The sequence below is a fragment of the Bufo gargarizans genome, chromosome 6, assembly GCF_014858855.1.
Source record: "Bufo gargarizans isolate SCDJY-AF-19 chromosome 6, ASM1485885v1, whole genome shotgun sequence".
NCBI lineage: Eukaryota > Metazoa > Chordata > Amphibia > Anura > Bufonidae > Bufo > Bufo gargarizans.
Window position 1 is genome coordinate 224,783,807 of NC_058085.1, and position 15,570 is coordinate 224,799,376.

Here is a 15,570-nt window from a genome sequence, read left to right on the forward strand (position 1 = left end):
AAAGACTTTATATTTCCACTGGAAGAATGTAGTTAGAAATTAAAAATGCTAATTCACAAGTAGTATTTGTAAAATTATCATAAATAACATCACTATTTAAAGTTTCTTATATGAAGTTAATTTAGGAATGTCAAACTCATGGCTCACCAGCGCTAGCAAAACTAGAACTATCATCAATCCATGAGAGCTGTAGGCAATCTGCTCTTAACCACTTTAACCCCGCTAGCTAAAACCCCCTTAATGACCAGGCCACTTTTTACACTTCTGCAGTACACTACTTTCACCGTTTATTACTCGGTCATGCAACTTACCACCCAAATGAATTTTACCTCCTTTTCTTCTCACTAATAGAGCTTTCATTTGGTGGTATTTTATTGCTGCTGACATTTTTACTTTTTTTGTTATTAATCGAAATCTAACGTTTTTTTTGCAAAAAAATGTCATTTTTCACTTTCAGCTGTAAAATTTTGCAAAAAAAACGACATCCATATATAAATTGTTCGCTAAATTTATTGTTCTACATGTCTTTGATAAAAAAAAATGTTTTTACTTTTTTTGTTAATCGAAATTTAACGATTGTTTTGCAAAAAAATGTCATTTTTCACTTTCAGTTGTAAAATGTTGCAAAAAAAACGACATCCATATATAAATTTTTCGCTAAATTTATTGTTCTACATGTCTTTGATAAAAAATAAAAAAATGTTTGGGCAAAAAAATGGTTTGGGTAAAAGTTATAGCGTTTACAAACAGTAACGGACCGTTTCAGCAGACAAGGGGTTAAAATCCGTTTAGACGATATGCCCCTTTCTGAGAGACAGGCACAGCTACTGCAGAACACCAACCTCCCGAACTGGATACAAAATAGCACTCCAAACTGGAACCTCGCAAATATCTGTCAGCAGACGAACAGGAAAAGCGTATCAGTCTGATTGCCAGGAGTGTAAGCTGTCTCCAACAGCATACAGGGAATCCCCCCAATAACGAGACAAGGCTCCATCTTGAGGGTCAAACAGTGGTCTGATGTGCTGGCAATGTGTTTTGCGGATCCGATCCATGTATCCGTGGATCCGTAAAAAATCATACGGACGTCTGAATGGAGCCTTACAGGGGGGTGATCAATGACGGAGGTGATCAGGGAGTCTATATGGGTGATCACCCCTCTGTCATTGATCACCCCCCTGTAAGGCTCCATTCTGACGTCCGTATGATTTTTTACGGATCCACGGATCGGATCCGCAAAACACACGCGGACGTCTGAATGGAGCCTTACAGGGGGGTGATCAATGACAGAGGGGTGATCACCCATATAGACTCCCTGATCACCTCCGTCATTGATCACCCCCCTGTAAGGCTCCATTCAGACGTCCGTATGATTTTTTACGGATCCACGGATACATGGATCGGATCCGCAAAACACATGCGGACGTCTGTGTTTTGCGGATCCGATCCATGTATCAGTGGATCCGTAAAAATCATACGGACGTCTGAATGGAGCCTTACAGGGGGGTAATCAATGACAGAGGGGTGATCAGGGAGTCTATATGGGGTGAACAGGGGTGATCAGTGGTTCATAAGGGGCTAATAAGTGACAGGGGGGGGGGGGTGTAGTGTAGTGTAGTGTTTTCTGGTACTTTGCACAGCTACCTGTGTCCTCTGGTGGTCGATCCAAGCAAAAGGGACCACCAGAGGACCAGGTAGCAGGAATATTAGACGCTGTTATCAAAACAGCGTCTAATATACCTGTTAGGGGTTAAAAAAAAATCACATCTCCAGCCTGCCAGCGAGCGATCGCCGCTGGCAGGCTGGAGATCCACTCGCTTACCTTCCGTTCCTGTGAGCGCGCGCTCACAGGAAATCCCAGCTCTCGCGAGATGACGCATATGTGCGTGACTCTGCGCAGAGCTGCCACCTCCGGACCGCACATCTGCGTTAGGCGGTCCGGAGGTGGTTAATGATAGTTGTATTTTGGTAAAAACTAGAGGACCACAATTAGAGCACTGTCGATCATTTTAGTAATCAAGTAATATTGATTGGAAGTATTTAAAGTATTATTGATTATTCAAAAAATTCAGAATTAATAATAATCGCGTTTCCCATAGCAATTACTCTTAGAAAAATGAGTTGAAATGGCGCTGCTTTCTGTGCACTAGTTTTATACACCAGTAACATGAAGAAAGGTGCAAAATGTAAGTATGGTACAGGTCAGAGGGACTGGGCCCCAGTAAGGAGTAGGCCTGCACAATATATCGCCAAAGCAATCGCCAATTGGCCGACCCAAAAATTCTGCAATTATATTACCATATTTTTCGCTTTATAAGACAAACTCCCCCCCCGCCCCAAAAGTGGGGGGAAAATGGCAGTACGTCTTATAAAGCGATGGTTGACTTTTTACGTGGTTGACACGGATGTATCGCCGGCCGCTTTGCTGCACAGCGCGGCAGGCGATACATCAGTTACAGTATGGGGGGGGAGGGAGGAGGGGCTGGAGGCAAGTCGTTATTTTAATGAACAAATGTTCTTTTATTTATTCTATTTTATATATCTGTTCTGTGCAGTGCTATTAAGAAAATGGCAAGTTTTGTATTTTGTACTTTTGCAGTAATGCAAATATGTTATTTAATTTAGTAAAAGATGTTTTATTTTGAAAAACACTGTGCATTTCAGTTCTTGAGTTAAGCATAACTACATTTCAGCATTATCAGTAATTTCTGTGTGCTTTTGCCTTGAAAATCCAAGCAAATAGACCTCTAGCACAATTCCCTTAAAATATCGCACTGCATACCGTTATCGCAATTTTTACGGCCCCAATCACACAAAATTCCCATATTGTGCAGCCCTAGTAAGGAGTAAGACTAAGGCTACACAACGACATTATGTTTATAATGATAGTCTATGGTGTCATGCTGCGACACAACAGTCACCAAAAATCCATTGGAAATGGATTTTTCTGCGGCTGTCGCATCCCAGTCGCAGTGCGACACTATAGACTATGATTAGAAACATTTTCGCAAGACAAATGTTACAGTGAAGTTGAGCCCTATGTGTTGCGCGATTATCCAGGTAAAAAAAGTGCTGCTCATCCAGGTACATGTAGTGGGCAGTACACAGCATACAGTACAGTAACAGGAGCCACTATCAGTCGGGATGTATGATATATTTGAATGAAGGTGCAGGAAACATGCTTTACCCCAACTCTATTTAAGCTGCTCTTTCAAGCCACGGTCGTCCTGAGGAATGGGATCAGTGATAAACGCCTCTAGCTGGGTGTTACGTACACCCGCATCTCGCAACCAGGGATGGGTCTGCCAGGGGCCAGACTACCTCCAAGCTCTCACTTCGCGCACCCCACACACTCAGGCCACTAAGTGAGTGTAGAGAACCCCCCAAGCATGCACAGACCCCAAACACCAGCTGCCACCACCGTAAGTTGGAAATGTTGCACACTCCACGTATATACGTTCTGCTCACAAGCAATCACAGTCACACGTTCAGGCTATGGATTCTTGACCCTAAGTTCACACTTGCGCGTTTTACAGCATTTTCGAACGCGCTGTAAAACGCATAACCGATGCAAACCAATGCTTCCCTATGGCACTGGTTCACATTTTCGCGTTTTACAGCACGTTCAAACGCGCTGAAAAACGCCCGACACATAAACAAGTTCTTGAGCTTTTTTTTGGCCGTTTGTCGCGCGTTTTGGCCCATAGACTTTGATGGGAACGCGCAGCACTTGTATTTTGCGCGTTTTTGACACTGAAATGCGCGTTTTGGATTTAGCAACATGCTGGAAAAGGCCCAACACCAGGTGCAAAGCACAGTTTTGGAGAGAATCCAGCATGGAGGAGTCTGTGTGTGACACCGAGACCCTGATCAGGCTGGTGCAAGCCAAACGCTGCCTGTATAATACGCAGGATGGCAAGTACAAAAATAGGAGGAGCAGGCAGCAGGCCTGGGAGGATATCGCAAAAAGCATCTGGCCAGATTGGACAACTTTCAGCAAGACAGTGAAACAGGGAAAAGGTATTTCCATGTGTGTTCTAATGTGAAAAGTAAACTCCTTGTGTGCAGTGGTGTACTAACTATATGTAATAGCCCTGGCATGGAAAAGCCTGAAAGACGCCTTTATCCGCCATAGGCGCAAAGAAAGGGAGCAGAGGAGCGGATCGTCCCCAAGCGCACGCTCCAGTTACGTGCATGCCCAACAGATGTCATTTTTGATACCGTGCACGGAAATGCGGAGGTGAGTCAAGGGCATACACATTGAGGAGAGGATGTGGTATGACATGACATACATTCAATTTCATATGGGGAACATACTTACCTATATTTTCCACTTCACAGCACCGATAGTAGCTGGGAACCCAGCCAGTCGCTAGATGACGATGAAGAGGACGAGGGCACAACCATGGACAGTGAGCCCGGACCATCTATGGGGCCAATGAGTCCTCCAGGCCCCCCACCCACTCCGAGTTTCGTGAGCCCCATGCAGACTGTCCCAGCCGTCCAAGAGGCAAGTCGGCAGCCCCGACATAAAAGGAGGAGAACAGAGAGGCATGAGGACAGGCTAATAGGCTGCCTGGATGCCCTGGCACATCCTGTGCCAAAACTTACAAGTGATGCCTATTTTCTCATCAGTCTAGAGGAGAAAATGCTACATGTGCCCAGAAATCTGGTCACACAAGTAAGGAATGAGGTGTCTAAGACCATTGATAAATATTGCATCCCTTATGAGATCCCAACGTGTATCAGTGCCCCACAGCAGCCAGCACAATATGGGCCACAATATGGGCCACTACATCCCCAACATGCACAACAACACCCTCACACATACCCAGCACACACATACACACAAAGTAACATACAACACCCTCTTGACACATGGCAGACACAACACACATCATACCCATATCCCTCTACAAGCACGGGCCCAAGCACCTCCACCACCACTGAAATGCCACCCGCCAATCAGTCTCGCGGAGCCAGAGAGACACGGCGGGATCCCGAGGCGGAGTTTTCAGGGCCGCAATATGAAACCCTTTGAAAATTATAAGAGGGAAATTCTCAGGCTCAAGGGTTTTGGAGCCAAAAAGGTCACATATATAGGAAAAGGTTTCTAATATTTTTATGTTGTTCAAAAAAAAATTGCTCCTTTGTTTGTTAAACAGAGTTAACACATTTTAGTTGGAAATGTACGATGTTAATACATTCACCAAAGATAAAAAATTTGAAGCAAATGTTTGGACTATTTTTTGAATGTGAGTGGTAAAACATGGCCAAATGTGGATACATGATGCATGTATGGGATATCTATGCCACACGTTGACAACATACACATCACATACCCCCCGCACAAACACTCATACATCACAAACAACAAGAGAAACACGGCGAAACTCAGATCCTGGCACAACACACTGCAAATGGTTTAAATGGCCACAATAATAGGCTACTTACCGCAAAGTAATGACCAGTCTTTCCACTGGTGGGATGCAGTCCCGCATGAAGGTGTCCTGACGCTGCAAATGAGGGGACAACAACACCAGGAGCTCGTCAAAGCTGGGAAACAATAAAATGTCCATGGTTAACAATACAAAAAGCACAAAACACTTAGCTTAACCATTGAAAAAACATTGCAACAACGTATACGTACTAACCTGTGGATGGACATCCTGGTGTAGTCAAAAAACTTGTCCTCATGGGCACGGAGGTTCGCATACAGTGCCCAGAACTGGCCCCTCTCCTGTCTATTGGCAATGACAGGATGGACCCAGAAACGTCGCCCGCTGTCCCGCCTTCTCTTCAAGCGTTCCAGGTCAATAGCTGCAACAAGTGCCGCAACACGTCGCCATCTATAGCATTCCATGACTCCAAACCACACACTCTACCAACACACATGGAATTTCACACCTACAATGCCCTATGATTGGCCAAACTTCATATAGACAGGGATATTTGCTCATTGGACAACACTGCAGTCAATCACACAAACGCGCGTTTACTATTGCAAAAAACGTGCGACAAATACGCGCGTCTCAGAAACGCTCAGGTGTGAACCCAGGGTTAGAGCAACAAGGCGGACTTACAAAGGGAATACATAAAAGTAGTGCAGTGCTTACAAACAGATATAAAATGAGACAAAGTTAAAAAAATAACATACAAAACAATAGAGTAAGAAAAATGGGTAGCTCAGCTGTAATTCCCACACGGCTTAACCATGAACAATAACCCTGCAACAATTTTATATAACTAGGATTGGTTTCCAGATTCCGGTCAGCCCCAGTCATTGACTAACAAAATCCTAGTGGAGCGGAGGGCACTGAATATTGAAATCTCTTTGTTTTAGAGTTTTCAAATCTTCCTCAAAAAAGGCGTTAGATGTGACAACTGTCCCTCTGCATCTCCTGTAGCTGGTCCCAGTCTGCCTGGCTACCCCCTGCTGGGATAGAGTAGAGGCTTCAGAGCATTTGGTTAAATCACACCTTACACAACACATATACTTCTATAATAGCTACTACAATTATGCACCCCCACATCATATTCATGACACTGGGAAACACCATAAGGCCTCATGCACATGGCTGTTGGGCGGCCATGGCCGTATTACAGCCCGCAAACGGCGGGTAATCCACGGCCGCCGGCCATGTTCATTCCTCATCACTTCAATGGGTCCGCAATCTGGAGCTGCTGTGCGGAACAGAGGCACGGAACCCCACTGAAGCACTGCAGAGCGCTTCCGTGGTGTTTCCGTCTGTGCTTCATATGTGCAACAGACTGATAGGTCCTACAGGGGGTGGCCACGCTATTACAATATATAACCAAATTTTTCAAGGGTCGTACGACCTAAGCGTGGCTTGAACCACCCACTGACTGATTTTTTATTCTAGGTGCATAAAACTTATATCTTTATTATTTCAATTTAAAAGTTGAACTCTAAATTTGATTAAAAGTCCTCAGAATGAGCGGTGAGACTATTGTATATGTTTATATACCCCTCTTGGTATATGTCACTGGATGGGATAGCTCCTGATACACTTCTCAGGGCTTGCCCAAATCCCTAAATCTTTATAGCAACTTTATATTTAGTTGCAAGTATGTCTCTGCTATGAGGGCTCACTCCGCTCAATCTGATTCTAAAATGTGTGCTCCCGCTTCCCTACATGTTTCGCCGAGCCTTCGGCGTCCTCAGGGGATATGCAGGTTTGCATTGGAGGGGGCGGTCCCTATGTTTTATGAGTTCGGTTTAATGGGGGTCGGCGGCTATAGCCAATCAGAACTAGGCTTTCAGTGATTGGCGTGGCTTGTTACGAATTACCGTCACTTCCAATGTCAGTTAACCACGTCTCCATCCCTGGTGACGTGGTCTCAGGCACTCCCATTTGCCCGCGTCACTTCCTCTTCTACCTGTGACGTGAACGGGTCTCCGATTGGTGGAGCATCCTGTGATGAAAAGTTCCGGTGCATGGGTATCTCAGTTAGACGTCCTTTACTGATGACACCTACCCCCGCGTCCAGCGCTTGGAGATGACGTCTATTTACAATCGTCAATTTCTATTATATCTACGCATGCGCCTGTAACTTGGGATATTTACAGACTAGATTGTCAGATATTTCAGGTATTATACCTTATGAACGGGCCTAACACACACACCCTGGGAGAGCACTCAGATTCTACCTCTTATATCGCTTGTTCTTTCAAAATCACGAGTTAATTATTATGGAATAAAGAATATGATTTACATATAAATCATGTATATATATCCAGAAAACACTGCACATTTTAGGGCCTTCAAATAATATATATTCTATTCAATCTCGTCTTATATCTTCCAATCAATCATATATTACATGCTCTATTGATCAGCTTTAGTATATATCAAATATTATTTAGGTGAATTATTAACTCCCTACTATACTATACCATATATCCATCTTATATATTATTTAAATATTCTCCCAATGATCACTCATTATTCTACACTCCGAAACATACTAAACCCGGAAAATGTGTTCTTATTTTTATTTTATTTTATTTTTTATTTTATATTTATTATTTTTTAATTTATAATCCAATTTTAATCAGAAAAATTATTTCTTTTTATACTACACTAGTGCTCGTGTCTTCATTATTTCTACTAAATTATTTTGGTCTGGTCTTCTTATAGACTACCTACACCTCCAAAATAGTGATATTTGATTTATATATTTTCCTATAGCTGATCAGTTTATTATTTTAATTTAACTATTTTACACCCGATATTCAATTTTTGGTTTTTTCACACCCCCGGAGATTGAAATTTTTGTGTGTATATCGTTCTTTTGAAAGAATACTGATTTCTATTTTTTTCTTCTTTTTTTTCTTTTTGTTTTTTATATATATATATAAAAAATAATTCTCCACTTGTTTTTACCATCTACTATTATTTCTTTTATTTCTAGGGATATCTTTTATTCTATCATTTTTTATTTTTCAAAATGCTACACTATCTAATTTTATCCTCACCAGTAATGCATCCCCTCTTAGACTATCTTGGTCCAGAAGATACTCTCCCAGAGTGTGTGTACAAGTCCCCCAATTTTCAGATGTCACTTATTTTATTTCTTTTGGTATCCGACTTCCTATTTATTTTGTCCTATTTTTCTTTGAATTTGGGGGACCATTCCCTAATTTATTTATTTTTTTCATTTATCTAATTTTACTAATATTTATATTTTATTTTTAAACTTTTTGGACTTAACTGATTACCCTTCTTGTTTTAATTTATATTTATATTCATTTTTTGATTTGTGAAGATAATTCATACTTATTCTCTTCTCTTTTTCAGGTATCTTTCACTTCTCAGCCCGTCCATTACGGTAAGTCATGTTTTCTTCAAAGGGATCCCTCCTAAAAATTTTCTTTTAGAGTTACTATTTGTTCTTATTTTTATTTTTTATTTCCCATTTAATTATTTTATGCCGTTCATTTTCTTGATTATAAAAAGGAAGCAAACGTAAATCCTTCATTGAGACCATTCGGTGCTAGTGACTTTAAACGGTGTATCCACCTAGTCTCTTCTTGCTGTAACTTTTTGTCAATGCTTCCTTGTCTAGGATTTCCTTTTAATTTTTGTATTCCCCAAATTTTGAGGCCAGTTGTTTGACCCCTGTGAAATCTTTTTAGATGTCTCGAAAGGGGTTTTTCTTCATCTGTATTTAAGACACTAAAATGCTTCGATATTCGCCGTCTAAATTCCTGAATCGTTTTCCCAATATAAAGTAGATCACATTCACATTGTATTGCATATATGAGGCCCTTGCTTCTGCAATTGATATACTCCCTGATTTTATATTTTTTGCCATCAACTGGGTTGATGAACTCTTTTTTCACCATCATATATTTACAAAAAGTGCATGTACCACAGGGGTACGATCCTTTAGTTTCTAGCCAAGTTTCCTTTTTCTGGATTTTTTTTGGAAGTGGCTTCTTACCACCATCTCTTTAAGGTTCGTACCACACCTGTATGTAATGCTCGGGTTCCTTGGGAGTATCAATCCTAAATCCCTATCTGCTCTTAAAACATGCCAATGTTTTTTTAGGATGTTGTACACTTGTTTGTTTTGGATGTCGAATGTCCCTATGCATCTGATCGTTTTTTCATTACCTCTCTGTCTTTCAACAAGGAGTTCTTCTCTATCCGTGCTTTTAGCTCTATTGTAGGCTTGATGCAAGACCTTTTTAGGATATCCCCTCTTCCGGAATTTAGAATATAGAGTTTGGCACTCTTTATTGAATGCCTCAATGTTGGTACAATTCCGTCTAGCCCTTAAATACTGCCCGATGGGGATTCCTTTCTTTAAAGGCTGAGGGTGATAGCTTTGCCAATGTAAAAAGCTGTTGCTAGATGTCGGTTTTCTGTATATTTCCGTTAGTACCCTTCCACTACCATCCAGGATGATCTTCAAATCCAGGAAGGCTATGCTCTTTTCTTGAATTTCTGTGGTGAATTTTAAACCTAAACTATTATTGTTAAGTTTTTCCGTGAACTGATTAAATTCTGATTTGGTTCCGTTCCAGAAAATAAGAATATCGTCAATAAACCTTCCCCAAAATAAAATTAAATCCGTATAATGTGTATTATCCTCAGTGAAGACGTGCTGATCTTCCCACCACCCTAAAAGATTGGCACGCACAAACCGTCCCCATTGCCGTCCCGTGTGTCTGTAAATAATAAGTGCCATTAAACATAAAATAATTGTGAGTAAGAAGAAATCGTAGCAATTGTGCTACAAATTCATTATGTGAGTGAAATTGTGTTCCCTTTGTGTATAGGTACTTCTTGACGGCTTCTATACCCAGTTCATGATCTATGCTGGTATACAGAGCCTCTACATCTAGACTCGCTAAAAATGTGTTGGGGCCTACTTGGACATCATTTAGTTTCCTGACCATATCCAGGGTGTCTTTTACATATGATGGAAGGCTGGCAACAAAAGGTCTGATTAATGTATCTACATAAGTGCTTATGCCTTCGCATAAATTCTCATTCCCAGAGACTATAGGTCTGCCCGGTACAGGATCTCTCTTCTTGTGTACCTTTGGTAGGGCATAGAACGTGGCTGTTGTGGGGTTGGGATTATACATTACTTTAAATTCTTCCTTAGTAATTAGATGGTTTTCTTTTGCTCCTTTTAGAATGGTTTCAAGTTCCTTTTGATATTTTTCTTTAGGATTGTACTCTAATTTCTTATAGGTTTTTTCATCCTTAAGAAGTTTTAGCACCATTTGAACATAATATTCTCGATCGAGTATCACAATGTTGCCCCCTTTATCAGAGGGTTTTATAACCACATCATCCCTTTTCATTAAATCCTCCAGAGCTTATTTTTCTGGTATACTGACATTAGTTCCTATCTCACTCCTTTTTGCTTTTATCGTTTCTAGATCTTTTGTTACAAGCTTCACAAAGGTCTCTACACTTGCATAGCCTGAGAAAGGAGGTGGTTTGTGAATGGTGCTTGAATTGCCGGGATTTTACCCCTACTCTCTCTATATAGATCTTCCAAAATATTTATGGCTTCCCGTTCTTTTTGATCTGGGTCTCTCTTTTCTTTCTCTTTAAATTCTTTATGGAGTGCCAGCTTCCTGGCAAAGAGATTGATGTCTTTGACCCAGGTGAAGCAATCAAATCCAGGTGTCGGTGTATAAGAGAGGCCTTTATTCAGGAGGGAGATAAGCTGGGGTTCTAGCGATATATTGGCAAGGTTGATAATCTGCATGTTGGTAATCTCATCTAGATTCTCTGTTGATTGTATCCCCACTTGTCCCTGTCCCTCAATTGTACACCTGGTACTAAAAAAGAGGGGGTAGTTGTTTGTCCTCCTTGACTCCCACTCTGTAAAGGGCCACCCAATAAACCAGGGCTGGCCAACCTGCGGCTCTCCAGCTGTTGTAAAACTACAACTCCCACCATGCTTTGCTGTAGGCTGATACCTGTAGGCAGTCTGGGCATGCTGGGGGTTGTAGTTTTGCAACAGCTGGAGAGCCTCAGGTTGGCCAGCCCTGCAATAAACCATAACTCGATGAGGGGGTAAAGCAGAAAAGGATGGTTTAGGATGGGTATGTGCCTTCTCTCTGTATATTTGGGATGACGTTCCACTGCCCGCTCATTTGTGGATTGGCCTGCCATTCTCTACTCTGAGAATTTTCCGGGTTTAGTATGTTTCGGAGTGTAGAATAATGAGTGATCATTGGGAGAATATTTAAATAATATATAAGATGGATATATGGTATAGTATAGTAGGGAGTTAATAATTCACCTAAATAATATTTTATATATACTAAAGCTGATCAATAGAGCATGTAATATATGATTGACTGGAAGATATAAGACGAGATTGAATAGAATATATATTATTTGAAGGCCCTAAAATGTGCAGTGTTTTCTGGATATATATACATGATTTATATGTAAATCATATTCTTTATTCCATAATAATTAACTCGTGATTTTGAAAGAACAAGCGATATAAGAGGTAGAATCTGAGTGCTCTCCCAGGGTGTGTGTGTTAGGCCCGTTCATAAGGTATAATACCTGAAATATCTGACAATCTATTCTGTAAATATCCCAAGTTACAGGCGCATGCGTAGATATAATAGAAATTGACGATTGTAAATAGACGTCATCTCCAAGCGCTGGACGCGGGGGTAGGTGTCATCAGTAAAGGACGTCTAACTGAGATACCCATGCACCGGGAACTTTTCATCACAGGATGCTCCACCAATCGGAGGCCCGTTCACGTCACAGGTAGAAGAGGAAGTGACGCGGGCAAATGGGAGTGCCTGAGACCACGTCACCAGGGATGGAGACGTGGTTAACTGACATTGGAAGTGACGGTAATTCGTAACAAGCCACGCCAATCACTGAAAGCCTAGTTCTGATTGGCTATAGCCGCCCGACCCCCATTAAACCGAACTCATAAAACATAGGGACCGCCCCCTCCAATGCAAACCTGCATATCCCCTGAGGACGCCGAAGGCTCGGCGAAACATGTAGGGAAGCGGGAGAACACATTTTAGAATCAGATTGAGCGGAGTGAGCCCTCATAGCAGAGACATACTTGCAACTAAATATAAAGTTGCTATAAAGATTTAGGGATTTGGGCAAGCCCTGAGAAGTGTATCAGGAGCTATCCCATCCAGTGACATATACCAAGAGGGGTATATAAACATATACAATAGTCTCACCGCTCATTTTGAGGACTTTTAATCAAATTTAGAGTTCAACTTTTAAATTGAAATAATAAAGATATAAGTTTTATGCACCTAGAATAAAAAAATCAGTCAGTGGGTGGTTCAAGCCACGCTTAGGTCGTACGACCCTTGAAAAATTCCGTCTGTGCTTCCGCTCCATAACGAAATATGACAAGTCATATTTTTTTGCCATGCGGACGTCGGAGGCGGATCACGGACCCCATTCAAGTGAATGTGTCCGAGATCCGCATGCGGCTGCCCCGTGGTCGGTGTCCGCAGCATTAAATAACTACTATGTGGAAATATTATGTTGGTGTTAGGTAGTATTGGTATTATCATTATGTGAACACTGTATGGGATTATATGTGGACATTGAGCAGCAGTAGTGTAGGTTGCTAATTTGGCAGTATTATTTAGGGAATGATTGCACATGCTCTCAGGAGCCTCGCAGGACCTGTCCAGAACAGACTCACATATGGCACAGTCAGATGAGAGATGATGGAATGGCTGTACAGTAGTGGAATACTGTATCTGCTAGTAAAAGACCTCTATTATGACACATGACAGAGGTCTTTTGCCAGCAGACACAGTATGCCACTACTGTACAGCCATTCCATTCCTAAGTTCCTTCAGTAAAGCCTGCTACTGCCAGCAGTTACTGTCTCCAGCAAATTACATAGAGGTGAGTGACTGGGGTGACGCAGCCTCTCTCTCCCTTACTTTTGTCAAGACAGCGGGAGGATGTGGCGCAGTGTACCAGTAGGCAAAGGCAGGGGTCGGGGAGGTCAAGGTCGGGAGGAGGAGGAACAAATAGGAGGGCAAGTAAGCAGTAAGTCCTTCAGTATGCAAGACAAGCTGCTTGCTCGCATAGTGAACTAAGTGATGGATAGGACGGCGAGTCGGGACAGGGACCTGCCTTGGGACCCCAGGAGCAATTGGGCCCGGGGCAGGTGCCCCTTTTGCCCCGCGCTAAAGACGGCCCTGTCTATAGGCAACACATAGAAAAGGTCCATCTGGTGTAAGGGAAATAGACAGTTCACTGTGAGCAGTCTAAACTCCATACCTGAAGAGGACCTCACCAGCAGGAAAACCTCTCTGTAGGTAACACATAGAAAAGGTCCATCTGGTGTATGGGAAATAGACAGTTCACTGTGAGTAGGCTAAACTCCATACCTGAAGAGGACCTCACCAGCAGGAGAACCTCTCTGTAGGTAACACATTGAAAAGGTCTGTCTGGTGTATGGGAAATAGACAGTACACTGTTAGCAGGCTAAACTCCATAACTGAAGAGGACCTCACCAGCAGGAGAACCTCTCTGTAGGTAACACATAGAAAAGGTCTGTCTGGTGTATGGGAAATAGACAGTTCACTGTGAGTAGGCTAAACTCCATACCTGAAGAGGACCTCACCAGCAGGAGAACCTCTCTGTAGGTAACACATTGAAAAGGTCTGTCTGGTGTATGGGAAATAGACAGTTCACTGTGAGTAGGCTAAATGCCATACCTGAAGAGGACCTCAGCAGCAGGAGAACTTCTCTGTAGGTAACACATAGAAAAGGTCCGTCTGAGGTATGGGAAATAGACAGTTCACTGTTAGAAGGCTAAACTCCATACCTGAAGAGGACCTCACCTGAAGGAAAACTGATGGGAAAACATGCTGAGCTTTCCTTTGACCATGATGATGGTGAAATCACAGGTTACCGCCAGAGTCTTGCAATCTGAATGTATACTTTGATGGGAACATTTCAGATAACTTGATTAATAGAAAATTGGAGCCGATACTTTAGTTTTCTCGTACACTGGAAGGCGGACATTTCTCAGTGATTAGAGGCTCCTCTGCAGCATCATTTGAGCTCAAACCCTGTTCTCACAGGACTTGGGGTGAAGTGCGTCCATGATATGGATTCATGTTTTATACAGTTAGGCCTCCTGCACACAAAAGTTTTTTGTTTCCGTTTTGCAGAAAGCTTTTTCAATCCCATATATGGAAACATTCATTTCGATGGGTCTGCAAAAAAACAGAATGTATGCCGTATGCATTCAGTTTCCGTTTTTCAGTTCAAAGGTAGAACAGGTCATATTATTGCAAATCATGTTCCGTGGCTTCATTCAAGTCAATGGGGCTGTAAAATGAACATTTTAGAATGTAATTACTATATATGCCTTGTTTAAGTTCCTCAAAAAACGCAAACCAAACTGAAAAACGGGACGGAAACTGAGACAGTACTGAAACAAAAAAAAAAAAAAGTAAAAACGTATCCTTTTAAAACGGACCTCAAAACCATCCGGTCTTCTGCAGGAGACCTTATAAGGATTAAAAATATAAAAAAGAGATTTTCAACCACTCATCTGTTCAACTTTATTTGGCAAAATTAATTGTAATGGATCACATACAACAAAGGGTTAAGAAGGTCCTTACGGAGTATGGAGTTTAGCCAATTCACTTTGAATCAGCTAAATCCCATCATAGTTCCGTACCTGACCACCAGGGGGCTGAGAGGTCCATACCGTGTTTGGAGTTTAGACCGCTCCTATAGAGTTGGCTATTCCCCATACTTAGTAAGGACCAGGTCCGTACTGTGTATGGAGTTTAGCAAAATCAATGTGAGCTGGCTAAACACTAGCTCTGTTCCGGACCCGTCCACTAGGGGGGTAAAAGGTCCGTACCGTGTATGGAGTTTAGACAGCTCTTAGGCTACTTTCACACCAGCGTTGTTTAAATCCGGCGTTCAATTCCGACACCGGAACTGCCCGCCGGATCCGGAAAAACGTGTGAAAATGGATTACATTTGAATCCTGATCAGGATTTTGATCACAATGTAAAAACGCATTTGAAAAAAC

The 15,570-nt window shown here is 42.0% G+C and overlaps 1 long non-coding RNA gene across 2 annotated transcripts in view; it reads right to left on the reverse strand.

Annotated features, from left to right (window-relative positions):
- LOC122942439 overlaps positions 1 to 14,916 on the reverse strand; it is a 35,030-nt gene extending 20,114 nt beyond the window's left edge. The window contains exon 1 of one of the 2 annotated variants that reach the window (XR_006390551.1): positions 14,360 to 14,916. This is a non-coding gene — a long non-coding RNA (uncharacterized LOC122942439). Of the gene's footprint in view, positions 1 to 5,454; positions 5,511 to 14,359 lie in introns of those variants that run through there. The other variant, XR_006390550.1, reaches the window with a different exon arrangement.
- Positions 14,917 to 15,570: the final 654 nt, after the last annotated feature.